The sequence below is a fragment of the Rhinolophus sinicus genome, chromosome 17 (genome assembly GCF_057876585.1).
Source record: "Rhinolophus sinicus isolate RSI-liver-muscle chromosome 17, RSI-T2T, whole genome shotgun sequence".
NCBI classification, from domain to species: domain Eukaryota; kingdom Metazoa; phylum Chordata; class Mammalia; order Chiroptera; family Rhinolophidae; genus Rhinolophus; species Rhinolophus sinicus.
The window spans coordinates 162,860,001-162,883,868 of NC_142517.1; the positions used below are offsets into that span (position 1 = coordinate 162,860,001).

At 40.4% G+C, this 23,868-nt stretch overlaps 1 protein-coding gene across 3 annotated transcripts in view; it reads right to left on the reverse strand.

Annotated features, from left to right (window-relative positions):
- Window positions 1-23,868, reverse strand: part of WIPF1 (WAS/WASL interacting protein family member 1) — a 110,573-nt gene that overhangs the window by 31,546 nt on the left and 55,159 nt on the right. The window contains exon 1 of one of the 3 annotated variants that reach the window (XM_019727472.3): window positions 3,182-3,423. The exons of the other annotated variants lie outside the window; for them this stretch is intronic. The gene's annotated coding sequence lies outside the window, so the exon portion shown is untranslated. Of the gene's footprint in view, window positions 1-3,181; window positions 3,424-23,868 lie in introns of those variants that run through there. 3 annotated transcript variants of the gene reach the window in all.

Sequence of the window (23,868 nt, forward strand, 5' to 3'; positions counted from 1 at the left end):
GAGTTTATTTAAAAAGAGTTGATTAATTTGGGGGGATGGAAAAGGCATTTTTCAGAGAAGACCTTCTGAAACATCTACAATGTCATTACGATTAGTACACCAACTCAGTTTCACTCTAAGAGTAACTGCTGGGGAAAGAAAGGTTGCTATGAAGTAAAATTATTTTTTTAATTCACTGTCATATATATTTAATTTTAAAACTAATGCCAATTTATAGACATCAAACTTTTTTAAAAGTGAGAAAATGACGGTAAGTTAAACGACACATCTGCTTATTGTTTAAATGGGGGAAAGGGAAAGGAAAGGGAAACCCTTTTCTACTTCATCCACCTGACTAAAAAGTATTGATTTTCCTCCCACTACTTCCCATCTCTTTCAAGAATTCTCTTGAAGGGGCTCAAATCTCAAAGCTGAAGTTTTTATAAATCCGCAGTACCACACTTAGTTTCACCAGAGGTTTAAGATCTACCCCTGATCCCCACTACACACTCTCTCTCTCTCTCTCTCTCTCTCTCTCTCACATGCACACACACACTCACATATGCATACACCTATACATGCTCATACAGACAGCATATATGTCAACACATTTGATTATTTTGTTCATTTAGTTTTGAAAGTGGAGCCTTCTTTTATAAGTTAGAAGTGCCACCAAATTTACTTCTGAAAAGATCAAAAGACTTAGAAAGGAAAAGGTCTTACTTGAGATTATTCACTTTAAAGCTATTGCCTGCTGCTGTGACATTTAAAACAAAGCATTTGTATAATTCCAGATTCCCAGGACTGGAAAAGGACATCTCATTGCCTCTAAACTGCACTTATTAAAAGAGCTCTTGAAATTACAGAACACTTCCTCCACACTTAGTTGTTAGGTGGCCTTGGGCAAATTACTTAGCCTTTCTAAATCCAGTTTTCACAGTAAAATGGGGAAAATGGTACCCACTCATTAAGGTTATTCAAGAGTTAAATGAGGCAAGTGCTTAATAACTTTAGCCATTAAAAAAAATATAAGTGAAAGTAAAGAGCCTAACACATAGTAAGTGCTCAATAAATGTTACTGTCTTCCTCCCTATTTAACCATGAGAAAGAGAAATCATGAGTTGATTTAAACCTTAGCCCACGTATGCACACCCCTGCAAAGCTCTGTATTACAAATGAATGGTGAATGGAGATGTGTATAAAATAATTTTAAGCTTCTCAGAAAAGCATACTAATTAAGGCATTCCTTGGTCTAGTATTTTTTTTCCAGTTTTAATTTTCAGGAGTGAGAGTTGCAAAATACAGATAGAGGCATTTATGACAGGGGAAATGCTCTTCCCAACAAGAAATATATGACATTTGGTAAAACAAAAATGAGTCAACCTTAAAGCAGAAATGTATCACAATTTAAACAGCCAGAAACTTCCAAAGACAATGACATGTTCATGAAATGTCAAGCAGGCCTTCAAAAGAGCATAAAACTTGGAAGGTCCAAGAATGACGTACCACACTTCCTCTTACATTTAACATATGTTGGGGAACTTCCAGCCGATAGGCCAGATCTAGAATTTGATGTAATCAATGATCAGGGTGAAACTGCTGCTGGACTCTATTTTCAGCGTGGGGCGTTCTCTGAATATTGCAGTTCATCCACAGTATGTGTAATCCTTAAAAGTTTAGATATTAGAATAATTGAAGAGCTGTGAACAATTAACCCATGAATGGACTTTTCAAAGAGCATTAGAAATCCTGACTGTGATTTTAGATAAATTATTTAAACCTCTTTAGACTACAAAAGGAAGAGTTTTGACTAGATGACGTGCCAGTTCAGAAGTAACATGACTTTATGAAGTGAACACATAATACTTAAAACCCACAATCCAAGTGAATAGTAAGGGTATGGTTTCTGCATGAATTGACCTCAAAACCTTTCCCAGGCTTTTCATGTTCCTTTCTCACTATCCTGTTTTATTTTTTCTCCTGCCTCTTCACCTATATCTTTCTCTCTACCAAGGTGTTTTACTTTTCTTAATTAGAATCTTCCTGCAGCCTTTTCGTCATTTTATCACTTCCCCATTTTCAATTGTATATCTTAGTTATGCCACTGAACTATTTAAAAAAACTTGTACTTATTAAGAGGGCGTGTGCCCTCTTACTATTTTAAAGTTTCATTTTATATTTCTTTACAGGGAAAAAGGAACACAAGTCAAGTTGCTTTCTCATATGTGCCCCAGAGGAAAAAACCTTTTTTTTTTTTCATTAAGTTTATTGGGGTCACAATTGTTAGTGAAATTACATAGATTTCAGGTGTGCAATTCTGTAGTACATCATCTATAAATCCCATTGTGTGTTCACCACCCAGAGTCAGTTCTCCTTCCATCACCATATATTTGATCCCCTTACCCTCATCTCCCACCCCCAACCCCCTTATCCTCTGGTAACCACTAAACTATTGTCTGTGTCTATGAGGAAAAAACCTTTTTTGATACCAAAGTTTCCTTAATCCTGCTCTGGGTACACGGCTTGAAAATTTTAAACTACAATATTTTATGCCAAAATATTAAGCGTATTAAATGTTAATAGTTATAACTATTTACAACAAATGCAACAGAATTTGGTTAGCAATAATGGTTGTGCACTGCACTGTTAGAATGCTGAATAGAATGATGCTAAAGAGAAACTGTTATCTTCCTAAAAGGCTCTGCCTTAGAAATGGGTTTAGTTTGGGATTTGAATTTAACATGTCTGTAGCAATAGAACGACAACAGTTTAGTTCCATGGTGCTTTCCTTTGAAACTTACAGTGACTCCTCTACTTTAAACGCACACACGTACTCTTGCTGGCCAAAGTGACAATTTAACAGCAACTGTGGGACAACTGCACCACATACTGAAGGGATATACTTCCTGACATAAACCCCCATTTAAAACGGGAAAAAATAGTTCCTATGGATCTTGTCCAGTTGTCAGGAAAAATTCTGCTCATTATCTTGTTTATACTTTGGCTCAAAACACAAGTTATGAATCACCCTCAATCACCATAGTGGTGAAATTGACATTCTGTGCAACAGGAATAGACTACACGGTCTTCTAATAAAAAAATTAAACTTTATCTCAACATACTATGGCCCATTAAAAGTCATTTAGCTCTTCCCCCTAGCCGATAAAGGAAATACATTTAGCTTGAATATAATTTTTCTTACCGTTAAAGGATACCGTAGGAAGGCATGATTAGGGACACAGGCCGACAGAGAGCAAATGAGATATGAGCCCAGAGAAAAAACCGTCCCTGAAAGAGGCATCATCTTCTAACGCAAACGTGGGGCCGTTTTTGGACAGCCATTTTGGACAAGCTCTGGCCTCTTGTTAAATGTGACATACTGAGTCAGAGGCAGTCGTTCTTCTGTGGTTATTCGCTTCCTGTCTGATTAATTTGTTGTTTGTTCCTTCCTCCTCTGCTGCAGAAAAAGAAACTAGATTGGTTTTACTTAAGAAGCAAGCAAGGAAAAAACCTAAACTAAAAAAGTTTAATGTTTCTCCTTCCCGCTAGGTGTGACATGCTTGTTTAGTACAATGACAAGAGGAGATCAGGACCTCCATCCAATCAACAGCCCAACTTTATTCTAGATACCTCCACAAAGGACAATTGTTCATGGAACCTGAATTTTCCTTCAGGAAAATTCCATTTGAAAGCATCACTCTCAATATTGTCTATACCATTTAGTATTAAGGAAAAGAGTCACTCGAGAACTAAAAGCTCTCAGCTACACTAATAATTAGGGTAAATAAATGATTCTTCCTCATCTACAGAGCATTCAAGTGAAGAAAACTGGTCAGGTGTATGAAGACGAATTAATTTTGAAATGTGATTTTGGTGCCCAAGTCAGGATAAATGATATACAGCTTAGGTCCTATGAAGACCCAGAGTTTTTTATGGCAGAATATTTTGTTTCTGTCACCCATACTTAATGGGATAACAGTAACTCCCCTAGGAGATGCTTGAAAAAGCATAGAGATAATGAGTGTGGAAGGAGGAAAGTCAGATTTCTCATTATTATAGGACTCGAAGAGGTGGATGGGCCATGGAATACTTATAGAAAATATTACACCAAAACCTTGAGTGTCTATAAACAATCTGAAGATGCTCATACATTTTTCTTGATCCATCTGAAAAGTTCAGACTTAATGTTTGCAATACAAACCATGTAACTGAGAAAAAGTACCATGTAACTGAGAAAAAGTATCAGCTGAAAGAATGAAAAACAGAGGCATTCCAGAAACTAACTTGGTTGTAAAATTTGAACTTTGGGTCCTGATTTTGCTGGGTTCAGAGGAAAAAGGCATGAAGAGACCACAAGGTGCCTAATATTCCCTTACCTGTGAAAATGATAGGACTGGGTAAACAAATGCTTCTCAATTCAGGAGGCTGTTGGAAATGTTTGGAGGCATTTTCAGTTGGGGGTGGAGGGCAGTGGGCTGGAATGTTGAGGGGAGGGGCCTTTAGGATTCATGGGCGGAGCCAGGAATTCAGAACCTCCTATAATGCATTGGACAGTCTCACCCAAAATACCAGAAGTACTCCTGCTGAGAATACTGGGATAGTTGATGTCTAAGGTTCTTTCAAACTCTAAGTTCTTCGAGAGATGAGTTTAGCTGCATAGGCAGAGTTATGATGCCAGGCCATGTCAGAATCCCTGGATGTAGAGCACTGAAGGATTAGTGACTGAGAATCCTCTACTTTGACTGGAGCTACTTGAAACCACAACTGTATCCCTTTGGCCCTTTCCTAGTCCTCTGACCTCATCTCAAGTAAGTCCCTTTGCTACTTCATGTTCCTTAAATGCACCGAGCTCACTTGCATCTCAGGGCCTCACTTGTGGCTCTCTCACCTGGCACACTTATGTCCTGGTTCCTTCTCATTCCTCAGTTGTCAGCATAAGTGTTCTCACTTATGCCCCACCGCTGCTCCTGTTTTCTTTTATGCACAGCACATGTCACTACCTGACATTTTGTTGTTTACTTAATGGTTTATTTAGTTGTACATCTCTCCCTACTGGAATTCAAGCTCCATGAGAGCAGGGACCTTCTTGCTAAGGTAGAGTCTGGGTCCCAGGGGCACTCAATACATGAATAAACACATGCAGGCTTGGGGCTAGACAGAGGTGGAGGCCTGCCGCTATCATCTCCTTCCCCCTCTAACCTCAGGAAAACAAAACACTTGAGCAATTACCAAGTAAATGCTTGAGTGAATCTAAGGGGAAGTCTAACTGTAGTTGGGTCTAAAAAGGGAACATGGGAGGGGTGGCTGGGTGACTCAGTTGGTTAGAGCACGAGCTCTAAACAACAGGGTTGCTAGTTCGGTTCCCACATGGGCCAGTGAGCTGCGCCCTCCACAGCTAGATTGAGGACAACAAGCTGTCGCTGAGCTTCCGGAAGGGCGGTCGGATGGCTCAGTTGGTTAGAGCACGAGCTCTCAACAACAAGGTCGCTGGTTCAATTCCCTCATGGGATGGTGGGCTACGCCCCCTGCAACTAAAGATTGAACATGGCAATGGGACTTGGAGCTGAGCTGCGCCCTCCACAGCTAGATTGAAGGACAATGATTTGGAGCTGATGGGCCCTGGAGAAACACACTGTTCCCCAATATTCCCCAATAAAATTTATAAAAAAAATAGAAAGGGAACATGGGAAATATGATGACTTCTCTATGTATTTTTAGAATTATTTTGAAGTTCTCTAAGTAAGGCACCCCCAAAACACACACACAAACACATACTTAGTATACATACAGTTTATGGCTATTCCTAGCCATTAGACACAGCTCACTTAGAAGGGAGTATGTCACTGAGAAGGCTGGAGCCTCTGAGACATGCGAGGGAGTAGTTGTCTAGACTTTGGGTTTATTTCATCTTTAATGAAAACTTGTAAAAACAGTTAACTTTGGGCACATTTATGAGTTGTCGACCATGCACCATCAGACATAAATCAGATAATGTTCCTCCCGTGCTTAGAACCCTCCAATAGTTTCTCATTTCACTTAAAAAGTTCAAACTCTCTGCCTAGACTCACAAAGACCCACAATATTTGGCCCTTGTCCTAGTCCTCTGACCTCATCTCAAGTAACACTCCCTTTGCTACTTCATGTTCCTTAAACACACCGAGCTCACTTGCATCTCAGGGCCTCACTTGTGGCTCTCTCACCTGGTACACTTATGTCCTGGTTCCTTCTCATTCCTCCGTTGTCAGCAAAAGTGTTCTCACTTACGCCCCACCGCTGCTCCTGTTTTCTTTTATGCACAGCACATGTCACTACCTGACATTTTATTGTTTACTTAATGGTTTATTTAGTTGTACATCTCTCCCTATTGGAATTCAAGCTCCATGAGAGCAGGGACCTTCCTTCCTGCTGTCACTTCAGCATCTAGAACAGCGTCTGGCTCCTGGTAGGTGCTTAATTAATATTGTTTGTTGAATGAAAAAAAAATCAATATTTCCTAAAAATTCTACCAAAACATAACATTTCCTTAGGAGCTGAAGATTGTTCCCTCTGGCAGAGTGAATAGGGAATGCCAAGACTAGACTTGAACCTTCCTAAGAAAGCGTATGTTAAAAGGAACTTTTCCAGAGGGAGGATGCCACAGGCCAGCAAGTAAGCCCTTTAGCCCACCAAGGAGCTTGGCAGAGCCTTATGCAGTGCAGGTGGCTTATGTCATTGGGCAGCGAGGAGTGAAAAATGGTTAAGAAAGTTGAAACCAAATAAACAATCAGAAAGAAAGGGGAGGAAATAAAAAGATAAAGGAAATGAGGCAGGAAAATATGGAGATGATAAGAGATGATTTGGTGGGTAGGGGAGAGTTCCAACCATATCACTGACCTCAGAGGCCTTGGAGGTCCCCCTCTGCAATGGATGACACACAGGTGTTGGACGTGAAAGTGATGAGGTATTTCCAGACCAGTGTCAGCTTCTTAAAAGAGGGAATGCTAAGACTGAACAAGACTACAGAGATCAAAGTCTACACTCTCATTTACAGATGAGGAAATGGGGATCCAGAGAGACTAAGTTGCCTGCTCATGTCACATAGCAGGCAGGAGCTCCATTATCCAGTGGCGTTACCTCTTTAAGCCTCATTTTAGGTTCAGAAGTAGGATTTCACGTAGTTATTTTCGATAAGCATAAGAAGAGGCGGAAGGAAGAGGGGCAGGGAGAGGGCTGTGATGTGGAGGGAAGAAGTTGAGCGTAGTATTTGTATTGGTTGCAGTTGGCTATTATATATTAAGAACGATTAGAACGTGAGGCAAATAAAGACAATCACAATTCTGGACTTCAAAAAGAATTTAAATGTGTATATCGCCCTCACTCAATACCTAGACCAGTCCTAGCTTAATGATGTGAAACAATAATCAATAGGCTCTTGGACCAATCAGGAAATGTCCTGGCTCCTTCATATTAATATACAGAAATAAAAAACCAAGAGCCAACAGAAGATTATAAAACAGCAGCAAATCTCAGAAACACCAGTCTTAGAAAAGCAGTAAAGAATCAATCACAGCCAATGACCCTCCTGTGGAGACCCCAAATCAGCAGAGACTGAATCAGGGCAACAGCGACATGTATAAAATAAGAGCAGGGTTTTTTTTGTTTTAACAATTCTGGTTTTTCAAGTCGTGTTTCCATGACTACCTGTTATAGTGTAGTATTTGCTCTGGTAGAGGAAAGATGTTTTAGAATACATATTTCCTGAATTCTAGTAATTCCCTTCAATAGCAGAATGTTCCCATTATAGCTTCTCAGGGGGAATAAGAAATTACCAGATTATACGTATGAATTTATTATAAGGAGAATTTTACTTTCAAAATTTTAAAATAGGGGAATTATGTGATTTAAAAGAAGTAAAGGAATTTCCCTCTTCCTCATAAAATTACCAGTACAGTTACACAGAGGGTTGATCATTTAAAAATAACCTCAGAAACAGAGAAATTTAAAAACAAGTTTTGTATTATTCTATGCCCTGGTAATATGAATTAGTATAATCTTACTTGGGAAAAAATCTGCAATATATCTTTTATGTTTTGGCAGCTCAGCATCCAGTTACCCTAATTATGATGACCTTTAGTTTTTGTTTGGAGAATCCTCCCTCCCTCACTCTCAGCCTGAGTGGGACCAGAGGATTCATTCCCACTCCAGATATAGTAAGAGCAGGGTTGATTCAGGGTTGGCTAATCAGAGCCTTGCATCCATTTGGTCCCCAGAGACGTTTTAGTGGTGGTCTGGGACCTCATCAGAACCAAGGGAACTTATGGCCAGAGGTGAGGACTCTCCCTGCAGGACGAGACTGGAGTTGGATTTGTGAGGATATAGGGGCTAGAATGGCCTCACTCATCTTTTGATTATATGGGGTCCGAAACAGACCAACAAACTGGGGAGTTGGGGGTGGAGACAAACCAGCTACTGACATTGTTTGAATCCATCTGCATCTGAGACTAGCCCTATTTCTGGACTTTTAATTTACACTATCGTATAAATTCTTTATTGGTTTAAGCTAGTGTGGTCAGGTTTTCTATTATATTACGGGAAATACACAGACTCTTAAGTATGCAGGAATCGGTACTAGAAGTGAGTGTTGAATGTGATTAACTCTAAAATGTGCAATGGCTGATTTAAATTTGGGTGAAAGTTAGTACAGGCTCTCCTGGGCTGTGAAGTTGGCAATCCTTGTTATGTGATGGTAACATTGCTGGTTATGTGGCCACCTATTGAATCCTTGATCATGAGTCTATTGATGGTATACCATTAAAGGATTTGGAGAAAAAAACTTACAATGTTGGAGTGTGTTGGCCATTCCTTTCAGCCTTCACTAAAATCCACAGGAAAGAGATAAACTTAGGCTAAAACTGACTGGAAGCAGAGGGCAAAAATGCAGCTTTGTTAATACAGACTTTTGTTCCCTATGATCTGCAACCAAGATGGTGGAGAGTCAAATAATCTGAAGCCTTGTGAGCTGGAAAACCCAAATTCTCTGTTATGCTAACATTATATAGAGTAGGGTCAGAGGTAAGAACTATATCAGAACATAATTTGGATCACAGGAGAAGCCTAATTTCCCATTGTCCCTACAAAGACGTTCTGTTACATTCTCTCATCTGAGCAAAAAGACCAGTTACTTTCATTGGGATATACTGGGATCCATCTCAGGAGTGAGGAGTAAATTATCAGTGGTTCTACCACCTCAGGTCATTGTTTCAAATTGTACCTAATCAGAGACCAAAATAGAGGGCACAAAATTCGGGAGTGGAGGATGGTTCACTTGCTAGGGACAGAAATGCACAGGCCTGGTTCCATAGTCAAAGACTATGACTCAAAACATTCTTGAGTTTTGGTTATTAATCCAAGGAGTTCAGGGATTGGAGAAGCTGATCAAGTTTTTAAGTGCACTGTGCTACAGGATAAAGCCCAAGACTTGTTAAAAAAAAAAAAAAAGTGTATGATTGCTCAGACCCTAAGGCAATCCCTAGATCTCTGAAGCCAGGAGAACAGGAAGTGGACTGTAGGACAGGGGCAGCTGACCAAAATTCTCACCCACTGCCAGCACAGGTGGAATTTACTCAGTGGATTATGAAATATGCTAGCTATCTGGTGACCAGTGTCTGATTTTCTCCTCTCCCAAATGGAAATTTAATCACAAAATTCCTCTGTTGTTCTCCCTCTACCACTGTATACTGGGTGTTAACTTACAATTTAGCCATTGGACACAAGACACTCTGTCCAGTGCTGACAGACAAGATGTAGAGTTTGGACTTGGCATTGGACTTGGCCTTGAATTAGCTGTCTCTCTTTGGGAGGAGGGTGAGTGCAATTTCTTATGTGGAGACATTTTTGAAACTGTATTATGGGAAGGAGTGTGTGTGTGTGTGGGGGGGGGGATAGGTAAACTGAGTGTACATTTGTTGCTTTCGGGCTGTCCGGCATCCATCCCCCTGAACTACAATAATAGCCTCAGCTTTGGGGAGGGAGAGAGAACCACTGACCTTCCACTCTTTTGCTCTTCTGGCCTCAGTTGAGCTAATGCTATGCTGATGCCAAGAATGGAAAGTGACCAGCCTTGGCCAGTTAGGGCCTGTGGTTCTCTGGCTGCAGTGATTGGGTCAGAGATGAGCATGCACCAAGGAGATGCAATGAAACTTTTTCTAAGACGTGGGTCTGGGACTGGTGGCATTGGGACTGGTAAACATTTGGAGGCTGAGAATGAAGCCAACGCAGTAAAAGAGTTGCAAGGGGAGCTTAAGACTCAAGAGATACAGCAATCAGCTGCAACATGGTATTTGGATCATGATACAAACCAAAAAATTTGAATATTGATCAATATTTAATAATATTATCGCTAACTTTCAGGTGTGATAATGTTATTGAAGTTATGTTGTCTTTTACAAAGAATCCTTAAATTTTTAGAGATATATGCTCAAATATTTGTGGATGGAATGATGTTATGTCTGGGTTTGCTCTAAAGTGGGGGAAGTAGGCAGAGGTATAAAAGAAACAGAATCGGCCTGAGGTGATCGTCCTGGAAGCTGGGTGAATTGTACATGGCAGTTTGTTGTAATGTTCTAACTACTTTTCATGTATATTTGAAATGTTTCCATAAAAAAAATAAATAAATAACTGGTTCACTTCCTCGTTCAGCCACTAGAGGCTGTTAAAGAGATTTGCTCACTCTGTCATAAACGTGCTCAGACCTGGGAGCTACAGAAGTTACCTTTCCTTCTCAGAATGATCTCTTTGGCTGATGGATGAAATGGGATAGAGACTAAGGGCTCCCTCATGATGGTTCAGAACTCAAATAGTTCTTCCTCAACAAGCATTAAATTATCAAAATCTGAGACCCTCTTAACGGCAACAAAAAATCAAAAATCAAAATTCTAACCAACCAAAGAAGAACAAAATAAAACAACCCTCCGGGTAAATAAAGCACTGTCTAGTAGAAATATAATTTTAGCCATATGTGCAGTCAGTTCTATGTCTTCTACTTAGATACATTAAAAAGAGTAAAAAAGGAAATGATAATAATATATTTTATTACACACTATGTATTTCAAAAATATTATTACAATATGTACTCACAATAAAAAACTCATTAATTAGGTATTCTGATTTTTTTTTTCACATAAAGTTTTCAAAACCAGGTGTGTATTTTACTACCAAAGATATTTCAAGTGTTCAAGAGCCACTATCATACTGGACAACACTACTCTGGATGTTGAGGGCCTGGTGGGAAGGAGCCCCGTCTCACTCATCATCTTCCCTGGCAGGATGCCTGGGTGACACTTAGCAGACAAGCAGTGTCAGCCCTGGGAAAGTCTCGGGCTGCCTTGGGCCGTCCAGAGCCACCTCTGGGCTACGGCTTCAAGGCTAAGAACAGTTTATCCTGCTTGAAGCCAGCTCTTAAAACGGGGCATTGTCTACTGCGGGTTTTCTTGGGTTTGTGGCCAGTAGAATTAAAGGCCCAAGTTAGCTTCTCCTCCCTGGAGTCTTAGTGCTGACAACCTAGTGTAGGATTTGAATCCTCAGCCCAAAGATACTGTATGGAATACCTGCAAATTGGGAGCTCAGAAGAGATTCATAGACTCAGAAGCTTTGGTGGCTTTCCACTGTACACTCAATAAAATCTAAAGTCCTTGCAGTGACGAGCAAGCCTTCCTCCCCCCTCGCCCCCAGATCCAACCTTCCTCCTTATCCTCTACTTCATGGACCTCTTTACTTCTCCCCCATCCCTCTGTTTCAGGGCTTTTGTGCTGACACTTTTCTATTGGTTAATGGCTTGCTTGCTGCCTTCACCCCATTCGTACTCTGCATTATCTGTGCATGGTTTGCTCTTCCAACTCGAGAGGGAGTTTATCTTGTTCTCTGCTGTCTCCCCAGCTGCTTGGATCAGTAACTGATGTAGCACAGGGGCTTGAAAAATACTTGTAAAAACTTCCGACTCCAAGTTGAGTTTCATCCTCCATTTGACTTAGGGTTGTGATTAGGCTGCCACACACTTGGTTCTAGTTAGGGAGGTGCCAGAGTGGAGCAGAGATGGGCTGGATTAGCTCCTCCAAAGAGACCTGGGGAGGCTCTTGCTTCTGATGTGCGGTGGTGCAGGACAGCCATTGAAAAAGGCAACATGGGCAACTGCCAACACATTTAACAGCTCTCTTTCTCAAGCAGAGCTATTTGCCAGTGTCAGGGATATGACAGGGTCTCTTAATTAAAATAAAAACAATTCCAAATTGGTCACTAGTATCCAATACCAGTGGCCCCCAGGGGAAAACCCATTTGAAATACAGGGAAAAGTTTCTTATAACTCAAGGGGCAAACTGGTGGAAAGCACCATTTTCACATCCTGCCATGTATATACTTGTGCCCACACACAGGAAGAAACTACTGGCATATGGATAGCTATGTGTTCTTTTTGGTTGCTAATCAGTGGGTACGAAGCCAGGATGGGGTCTTTACAATTATTTCTGGGGTGCGGACCATCACCATATCGTTCCCTATTCAGACTTCTCTCCAGCTATATGGTTACTTGGTGTCTCCTGCTGGAGGACAAAACCATATGAAAATGAATGCACGTCCCTGGGGTACTCTGGAAACAGCTCTGCACCTTTGGGCCCGATTCACCCATCTGAACATCGCAGGAAGGGCTCGGCAACCCAAGACTTCCCCTGGGACCTCCGACTGCACTGGTGCAGCTGCTCCTGGGAGAGGCAAACCCAACCACTCTGCATGTAGACAACAAATGGGGGCATTTGCGGGTATCACAATAATGAGGGGGCCCTCCTGGGATTCAGACCTGAGGACCAGGGATGCGAGACGACCTGCCACATACCAGACTGCGCCACTCAGTAAAGACTTTTCCCATATGACCTTCAAAGATCCTGTTGGACATCAGTGTAGGTAGAAAAATTATTCATAGTTATCTGAGCCTAAACCTTATCTCCATTTTATATATAACTCAAAGCAATTATCATACTGTTGTATTAGTTCCTGGATGTTCCAGTAATGCAACTGTCATATAAATGAAATACTATGTTTTTCTCTGATTTTTACGAAGAGTTGTTCACCCCTTCTGGAAAATCATGTACCCAGAGACATTGCCACTTGCAGTATTAAAGTCTCTAACTCTTACCCTGGTTAAGTGTGGAGTCGCAGCTGTCCCATTCACGGTGATTATAGGTGTAGAGACACACACCTGACCACTTCCTTCCTTTTGTTGGTTAGTGAGTTGTATCGGATCACTTACAAATTGAAGCTATTTGATAATAAATTGCAGTCCTTTTATTGCTCTTTTTAATTATAGATAAAAATTACATGAATTTTGGAGAAAATTACGTATGAGCTCGGATTATTTCATCTGTGAAGGTCCACTGAAGTTTGTGAAGGGGGCATTAGAAAATATTGCCACTAAAAGTGGGCACGGGGTGAGACAAGGCTGAGAGCCACAGCTTCTGGGGCTCAGGGGATCTTCGCATGTCCCTGTGCTCCATTTCAAGTCATCAACAGCAGTTTGATGGCCCTGCTCATCCAGCCTGGGAAGCAGACAGAGGAGCCTGTGGGACAAGCACAGCTGCTCACCTATAATCCCGGGAGGCAGCTCTGCTCGCACTTTTGTTTCCACTCGGTCACAGATATGCGAAGTGCCTCTTCCTCCTGTTTCTTAGCAGGCGCTGCTTTTCTCAGTGGCTTGCCCTAAACAGACTTTGTTCTACTGGAATGACCTCGGATTCCCATCTGACTTTGCTACTCCAAGAACTTTCTGCCTCCCATTTGGCTACTCTGGATTCTCCAAATGACTGAGAAAACAGACGTTTGGAAAAACACTCCTAGGTGTCTCTGACGAGATGGCTACCCTATCGGCCATAGGAAAGACAAGGAAAGTGCTTCCTACTGGACCAATGTACAGACGTTGTTCCCTCAACTCCAAATAGGGGTACAGGGGCAATAGCATCAGAAAAGGGTTCCATCACAGATGATCAGCATTTTGTGTGTGTTTTGTTTTGTTTTATCTCAGCACTGACTAAATGATTCCTTTCCCTGCTTCACGGAAGCTGCTTCATTCAGTCTTGGACCATTTCATTCTTTATCAGAACCATTCCAACAGAATGATCCGTTGGTCACTTATGTAAAAGCAACTCCATGACTACATTTAAATATTGACTAGTTTGAGAATAACAAACCACAAAGATGTGAGGTATGAAAACCACATGTGGTTTATGTTTTGTAGGATACCCTCAGGAAGACAAACGGGCAGTTAAAAAAGACACAAAACTAAATGGTTTCTCTCTGCCTCACCACCCCTACCACCATTTAAAATAAAAAAGAAAGAAAGAAAACTAAATAAAACTAAATCACCATTAAACAGAACCCACCCCAGGTGTTACTCTTGGCTTTGGGGTGGCAGTTGCGTCCTAGCAAAGCAAATAAGTAGCTGGCTGGGTACTGTGGCTAAGGTAACAATAACCTGTTAGCATAATTTCCACTTTAGCCAACAGCCCCTCCCACCCCTTTCAGTCACCACAGAAATGCTTCCTTCTTATAGATGAGCTTCTCCACCTCCAGGCCCTGCTATCGACACCTTTTCCTGCCTTGACCTGGACTACACTCAACCTCTCGGACCTCTTCTCCAGCCCCAAAGAAAAACACACAAAGAAAATTATTTTCTAGACTTAAAAATAACTCCTATGCTCTGTTTCTCTGCTCCCCTATGACTAGGTGGCTAACCAGTGAGCGGGTGCCGATACAGAGCAGTCATTCAACAAGGACCTCATCGATTATGAGCCAAACACTGTTTCAGATGTTGGAGATACTGCAGTGATCAGAGAAAATTCTCCACCCTCACAGAGCTTACATTCATGAGTTGATGTTGCTATTAAAAAAAAAAAAACAAAGACAAACCTTGAAAATTCCCTGAGCAGACAAAACCAGTTTAGTTATACAAGCAAAGCTCAATTTGCTTATTTTGCAAGACTAACTTGACCTGGGTCATTTCTTGCTTATGACTCTTGAAATCATGAGCAAAAATACTTGAACTGTTTCCCAAGGTTGATATACGGTAACCACTGCCCCATTCCCTATTATTTAAGAAGATTCGAATATTATAACCAATCCCTGTGAAGAGTAAACAGTCACTGCTTTCTCACTAGACAAGCTGCTGTATAACAATATACCCCTGAGCCTCATTCCATGCTTTGGTTTGAGTGCTCCCAACTTGCCAACTGTCTTTTTGGTGTGTGCACAATAAACTTTTACTAATTACTCCTTTGGTGATTCATTGGCTTTACTTCTGTTATTTCTGAACTTCTGGCAGTGTGATGGAAGGAACACGAATTTATCCCGTTTTGTGCAGTGCAGGTGTTCATTTCGGCCCAGTTCCTCTGATCTTCTACAGAGTTGTTTCACAGAGGTCACTGCCAGAAGAAGGGCTAATTTAGGCCAACTCTACTGTGAACGTACAGTACGTCAAAGTCTTTGGGGGATAGTCATTTCGATTTGAGAACCACTCCATTCAAACATACTTGAGGGTACGCTGACAGGCTGGCCCACAAGTCTATTTAATTTACAATGTGACTAAACTGAAACTTCAATTCCAAGTCTTCAAAGGAAAGGACTTAGAGGTGGTGGGTGGAAGAGGGGTTCATTACTCTCTGGAGTGCTCCAGCCTCAGCCTCTGCCCACTTCCCCAAGCCTTCCCTCCATTCTCCCTCAACCCCACTTAGGACCCTGAAGGGCTCCTGTCCCAAAGTACTTCTTACCTACAGGCCATAATTCCCTTCCCTAGGACAATATAATTTCGTGCAGATGCAAAAGGGAAACCAAGTTGTTGGCTTTTAGTTTTAAAGAGAGAAGAGTTCTTAACCTAAACGACATTGAATTAGTGGACTTTTTGTTGAGATACAAGAAGACATTTGGTTGGAAGGAGACTACTCCATATAGTAGTCACACTCTCTGGAGTTAACTTCCTTAAGTTTCTCCCACTTTTTATAGTTAACTTCCTTCACATAAAATAAGTATTTTTGTATCAAAAAGTCAGATATGGAAAAGTTTGGAAAATATAAATAATATAATTTTTTAATTGACTCATTAGTACTTAGAGAAAACCAGTTAACATTTTGGAATTTCCTTCTAGTATTTTTCTCTGTGTGTGTGTATCTAAAATGGGATAATGCTGTACATATATAGTCTTATAGCATTCTTTTCTATATTTTCCTATATTAAATATTCTCCTAACATAATTTTAATAGTTGCATATTTCTTTTTACGGATGTTCTATTACTTATGTAAATATTTTCATTGTTAGACATTTAAATTGTACCCAATTTCATTATTACAAATCCTACTATGACAAATATACTTGTATCTAAATGTTTATGGTCACTTCAGATTCTTTCCTTAGGATAAACTTATTAGAGTACAATTACTGAGATAGAAAAAGTGAAGTTTTTCTCTTAATCATCTTGATATATATTGTCAATTGTTTTCTCACAGTTTTAGTAGTCATACTCCCACTAACACTCATTTCATTTCTTTTCAACATGTGCTATTATTACTTTTCAAAATCTTTGCCCATTTGATAGACAAAAAAATTGTATGTATGGGCAGTTTCAACTTTTATTTCTTTGATTACCAGTGAGGTTGACAATATGTTTCATATATTTATTGTGTTCTCCATTATTATAATAGTATATCTTTCTCCATTAATTGTTATCTGGGTCTTTTTTTTTTAGTCACAGGGTTTTAGTCTTTTCCTTATTTCTTTTACTTTTGAATCTAAAGATTATCTAAAAGCTTCATGACTTTTCATAGGAAAAACACACACGTTCTAACTATTGGGGGATTGGGTGAGTAGCAGCGACCATTTCTGTGTGTTTATAAATCAAATTTCACAAATCAAGGACTGCCTCTATTCCCGACAGATATACCCTTACAAAAGAATTCTCTTATATTGCCACTGTGGCTGTTTTTGTGCAGCCTATGAGAATGTTCACCATGCTAGGAAATATTTCCATCCCATGTTGGGAGGAGGAAGCGGGAAGTCCAGGCACACCTTACCACAATTCTTCCCACCTCAGAGGCGGAAGTAGGAATGCCTTGATTTACGTGACACATGTGCAGACATGTGTAAACCTCTCAAGTTTGAGCACAGAAAGCAGCCATCATGACCCTGAGTCAGCTTATTCCATCCTCCACGAGGCCAAAGTTCCCAGGAACTAAGGAGTAATTTAGGCTGACCTAATGAATATCCAAGCTTTATCTTTGCCATCTTTATTAGCCATTCTGCAAATATTTTGGAAAAAGTAAAATCAAATTTAGAATTTTCCTTTTGAACGATTGAAAACTTGGCAATAAAAAAAACTCTTTCTGAGCATAGCTCATTCAAAATAGCTACAGTTATCTACTTGATTCGCCAGAGGACTTGGGCTGGAATGACATCCTCTGATCTCCTTTCTGTGTCTTCCTAAGTCAGGGGCTGTTCCTCACTCCCTATAGTTCTCTCCTGGATTTATAAGATATTCTCCTTGTCTAACTGAGAAAGCCAGGTGCTTTGGGGTGAAGTGCCGGAAGCATACTAAACACTCAGCAACATCACCTATCATTATTGTTAAGTGAACTAAATTTCTGTTGGCTAGCAAAGTGGCTCCTTCTTTTTTGAGAGGGGTAATTCAATGCAATGTAAGAATGAAAAACTTGCTCTATTTGATATTTGAGGAAACCTGGGTAGTGGCAATTTCAGAGTCTCCATTTTATATCAGTTCTACACATAGTTTTCAAATTTACTCAGGCCTATTTCAAAAAGCTGGCATTGATCCACTCAGTCTGTGCTGGTCCCTTCCTCATTCACGAATGTGTCTGCATTTTTGTTTAATTCCAAGTATCACTAAACTCAATGAACACAAATTCAGGAAAAATGCCCCAGGAACTTCCTAAAAATAGAGTTTCTCTTAAAAGTTAAGGAGGAATAGGGATTACTAAATTTATTTTATGCTCATTGCGTTGTTTTCATTTCACCTGGAGAGGATCCAATCAGTGGGTTAAAGTTCCAGCTGGGCACGGGGGGAGCCACTTGTCCCAAAATCCTCCAAGGCAGAGACTTTTCTTCAGTGTGCTAAAAAAATGTCCAAAAGCCCTTTGGGGGTGGTCTCACCCAACTGGGGAATGAAAAGACAGAGCTTATATTCAAGGCTGCTTTATTCTAGTGGTTGAGCAGTAAAGAGAGAACAGTAAAGGTCTGTGAATGTTTTCAGAGGTGGCACATAATGAACTGAGAGAAAACAGGCCTTGAGGCAAGATCTGATTTCTCCCAGTGAGTGAGAAAACAAAACCACGATTCCTATCATTATGCCCAAGTTCAGCCACCACAAGATGATGGCACTCTGATGTGAAAACCAGTAGTGCCAACCGTCAAATAAGGCTTCAGCAAAACTCAATACCACACAGAAAACACTTTCAGTATCCAACTGTCGTTGGCAGGGAATTCAGGGAAAATCAATGTGAAGATCACCGATGTTAAACTTTATTTTCCAAAGTACAAAGGCTTCTGTACACAGAACTTTGTATTTATCCAGATTTACTCCTAGTACAGAATACTCGGTGGAGGCACAGACCTAATATTCCTCACTAGCAGGGTCTAATGAATTCTCTTCCACCTCTAACTGCACAAACGTAGAGATACGGTTTTCTGCTCTTGCTTTCTCTCCCCTGTATCTTGAAAATATAGATGAGCGTTTCTCAAAAATGCTGACACACAAAGATGAGGCATCTCAAAATCTTTCTAGGCACAAGCAATGTGTAGAAGTACAAGCAATGGAGAACCGCAACACGAACCACTCTGCCCCGAATTCACTACAGATTGCTATGAGTCTCTGTGATGTGTATGTCATCAGTCTTAAAATGCAGCTTTAAAAAACGTTTTAAAATTATAACACATTCTAAAATGCCCAGAAACAATGCAAAAGACAGTGTACAATATATTACTCAGGGAAGTAAGTGGCACCTGTTACAGCTTTGTTAAGATTTGGGCTTTTACAAAAATAAAATCCACAAAAGGACTGGATCAACTTAGTGGTGATTTTCCTTAAGTGAACTCCTCCCATACCTCCCCCACAAGGAAAAGCAATTACATTTTTAAAATGGAAAATCAGAATCTGATAAAAGTCAAATCAGTTCTCTTAATGCATAAATCTGGGAGTATAAAAATCACTATAACTTTATTATGGTTATATATTTTAATCTCTAGTTTTATTTTCTTTAGCATAAGTATAAAAGTATTAAAGGTTTAGAATTTATTCTTAAGATGCTATGAAATATTACTATCTTCATGACAAGAAATTTATGAATTTATGGAAAAGGGAATATTTATAAAACACGGTAGTAAAATCACTGTGTATGTTTGTATATCAACATTTAAAAGTATTCAAAGGTCATTGTCAAAAATATTTGAAGTATAATACAACGAAAGTTAAGAATGGCTTTACTTAAACTTGTAGTTTCTAAAATTTAGTATGTAGTTTCTAAAAGTTCTAAAATGTACTTTTTAAAATTTAGAAATTTAGTTTCTAAAACTGTCAAAGAATCTGGAAGTATCAAAGGTTAAGTAGAAATCCACATTCTAAAGAGTTCCATGGAAAGAGAGAGAGCGAGAGAAAGAGAGAGAGAGCAAGCAAAAGGTCATCTGAGGACATTATTTTAGCCTAAACTTTGAGTATCATTCAAAAGGGGGAGCCAATGCCTGATATTACCAAAATGTTTTCTACTGGTAAGCTCAGATGACAGCCACCCTATTTGCCAGAATTAGTGGCTGAGAACTCATTTCATGAAGTCATGCACAGACATGCAACACACTAGTAAAGGTTTGCTGCCATCCCTCAATCATCGCTTTCCTTGGCTGGGCTGGTGGCCAGCAGGAATATCTCCCTCTGCAAAACTGTTCAAAGTAATGACTCGGAGGAAGTGGTGTGCTGATACCATGAAAAAAAAATCCCTCAAACACAAAGATAGTTCAAAAAGCATCTGTATATGGCTCAGAGGAAACAAACAGCTCAGCTAATTTCAACTCCAAATAAACCCAAGAGACCAGTTTACCTTGGCCATAGCTATACACGCATGCAGGAAACTGAAGGTCAGCAATTGTCCAGTGTTTTGTTCTGTGCCAAAGGGCAAGAAAGAGCAGCGTTATCCATCCATCCACATGGCCTCAGATACAGAATCACATGTATGTAAGAACATCATACCCCTCTCCATGACACAAACTGGCCTTAGACCACTGCTGGAATGGCAGTCTGACGTCCCTTCCTGAAGCCACTAGTAGATCAGAAGCTAATTCTGAGTTTCTGAAACATGGTCACTCCGTTGCTAAAGCCTTTCCATGGGTCTTCCTTCTACATAATTGTCCTTACAGAGCTAAGAAAGGAGCAGGATATCTAAAACAGTTGTTTCTTTTGTCAACCATGGGCTGAAATACATTTACAATTTTTAAAATGACCAACATTGCATTTTCAATTTTTGAGCATTTAAAAATATTCTTCAAATGAAACGAACACATCAACAACAAAAGTCACATTACATTTGGCATTGAAAATCATTTGGAGTTTTTCTGTAAATGCAGCTGCTTTACTGAGAGAACAGGTGGCGATTGCTACCCATATCTTTAAAATATTCTTATTTTTATTTTCAAATAACTTTTACTTGAGATCATTCGATGCGTTAGCAAAAGTCTTTAAACTGTGTTTTCAATCCAGATTTTGTATTGATATTTTGATGTCTTTATTGCTACGAGGGTTAAGGAGGCTCAACAAGCCCTTTGGTTTTCATCACTTGAGGAAATTCCTCTTACAGCTGAAGACCTATTTTATTTTACTTTCTTTTCTTTCTTTCTTTTTTTTTTTTTTTTTTTTTGGTGCGAGGAACACAGGAAAGAGTGATAACCTTTAATATCAGAAATGTGTGACACTGACCTTCTACTAGGGAGTGAGATTTTTAGTTCAAAATATTTAGTCCCCAGATCACATGTGGAGACAATGAAAATGTTTTAAATGATGCTTTCCCTTCTCCTTCAAGTATTGGCCATACTGTTGAAGCTGGGCACAGGAAGCAGAGATTTTTGTCTCAGCTCAGTAGCTGACTCAAAGGGCAGCTCCAAGTTCTGCAGTTTTTGCAGTTTGTCTTTCTAGGCGGTACACTCATCAGCAATCCTCTGCTGCTCATAAAATCCAACATAACCTTCTGGGCTGCTCTGGAAAAAACACATTGAGTAATAGGGGATAGAATGCTCTCTGGTCACTGTTTCCAGTGCTCTTCTCTGGCCAGAAGAAATACTAAATCACAGGCATCTGGAAAAGAGAGGTGGCCCCGAAAGAACAATGGTATTACACAGCACTGACCGTCTAAAGGTTCATCTATGCGTTTCCTGCTGTCTACTTCACGTGGAGCTATAGGAACTAGAGCAAGAGGCCATTTCTATCAGGCTTGGCTAAAGTGCTAGGGTGGTCTTAAAATGGCAACGGACAACTTCCAGGGAGTGAAATGTTCTGATCACCTTGAGGATACAGGGAGAGGTGTCACTGTCTATGGTCATGACAGTGAAAGCAGTGTGGTCTGTGAGAACTGGCACCATGTGATGTTAACGTTTTCTGAAACGGCTTTCCCAAAGGTATCATTCAGCTATAGAAAACAATTAGAAGGCCCATCAGCCTCTCTATGGGTAGTGTATACATTATACTACGTTTCTTGGCTGGCCCATGGCCTAGAAAGAATTGACTAAGATACCAGGAAGTAGACAAGCTGTAGAGTGAACTGATGCAGAGGTGGAAAGGCCTAGACAGGCAGAGGCTCAAAGAAAGCCTCTGAGGTTTCGTTTCATTGCCACAGTTCTTAGTCACATAATTTCCTTTGTGGATCTTAACAGTAACGAATGGGCCAGGTGGAAAATGCCAAAAGTCATCTTGTCTCTTCAGCAGTGGTTTTTGTTTTTTTATACCCTTTCTTTATTCTAGGAATCCTCTTTTCAGAATAATTTAAAACCCCATAATTACAAGAGCTTCCTTAGTGCCTACATTCCCCTTCTGAGATCAGCTGCTAGGATCCACTCTTATCAGGCCAACTTGATAAGAGCAGGCTTCCGGCCCAAGAGTGGCCAGTGTTCAGGCTAGAGAGCACACTGTGCGCTGGTCAGGCATGAAAAACTCTGCTCTACAAGCAGTCAGGGGCCTCCTTGTCTCTGAAGTATGTACCGGGAATCACGGAGATGGGCAGTCTGGTAGACACACCAGAGAAATGAGCAGAGACAGAAAGGAACAGCTGAGCCACTTAATTGGTGGACATAAGAGAGGAGATGATCCGTCTCCTGGGACTGAGGGCAAATCGTAGTTTTTCAGGTACCTAAACTGCATTTTTAATAAATCTAGTAGTTTTAATATTGACAATAACAACAATAAAAATAGCTAACAGTGGGCCCTTACTATGAACTAAAAAGCATGCTAGGCACTTTTATAAGTATTAATTAATTCAATTTGCACAATAACTCTATGAGGTAGATGCTGCTGCTCTGCTGGTGGTGGCACTGAAGCACAGAGAAGTTAAGCAACCTGACCAAGGCCATACAGCTCATTAAACGGCAGAGACACAATCTGAAGTCAAGTGGCCTGGCTCCAAAGTCCATGCGTCCAACCAGTATGCACCTCCCTGTGGGGCTAGTCCTGGGTTTCCTGTCTCCCTTACGGTCCAGACTTACAATAAAGGCCCTGAATAAGGAGGCATGACAGAGGGTCAATGTCTTGCTTCCCTATTGTCTCACAATTAGCATTTTTCTTGGCTCCACTCATGAATCTTGGTAACTTAAGTATATATTTATCAATTCAATGTGTACCAGGAACTGCACTGAGCTTTGGAAGCTAAAGAAGAATCAGCCCTGCTCTAGCTCTCAGGAACCTTCTACTTAGGAGAGAAGGACTTGGTCTGCACACACTACCATATTAGAAAGTGCTTCCAGGGTTTAAATTGTGAGGTCACACTGCCATGACCTTACACATGATATATTTTGTAGCCTATCTTCGTACATATTGTGTCCTAATAATGTAGTGTATCCTGAGCTCATTGATAAAGTAAGGTCTAAAAAGCACCTTTTTAAAAATCACCGAAATGAAAACAGACATGGTGAAGATGGTCATCCTTCTTAGGATTCCAGGTCAGAGTGAGCCCAAGGGGATGGCACCAAGTCCTGCTCATGCTGGCTGGGAACAGCTCTGCGAGGATAGCCTGTAGGTGGTGCTGCCGTGTCCTCCACAGACACTGGAGAGCAGTGGGCAGTTCTGGCAAGGTCTCTCGAAAGTATGAACCATGGCCTCTTCCTCTGTTGTACCATGGCTCCCTGCCAGCAACTCGCTCACAGCACGGATCCCTACTGCCACCAAATAGGCATTATGTGTCAGCAGCACTGGCAAGATGGCTTCCAGACACCAGGTGTCACAGCTTCTTATCTTTCCACCCCTTTAGCTCACTGTACATTATTCTGCATTTGATACACCTTTAATACATTTATTTATTTATATTATTAAAGTACAGGTGACATGTAATACTATATTAGTTTCAGGTTTACCACATAGTGATTTGACATTTATATTATCTTATGAAGTAATCACCTTTATAAGTCTAGTAACTCTCTGTCAAGTTCTAAAGTTATTATGTGATTGACTATATTCCCTATAGTGTACATTATACATTCTAGTTATCTTATAACTAGAAGTTTGTACCTCTCAATCGTCTTCACCTTTTTCACCCTTTCCCTGACCCCTTCCCCTCTGGCAACCATCAGTTAGTTCTCTGTATCTGTAAGTCTGTTCTGTTTTGTTTTGGTTGTTCGAT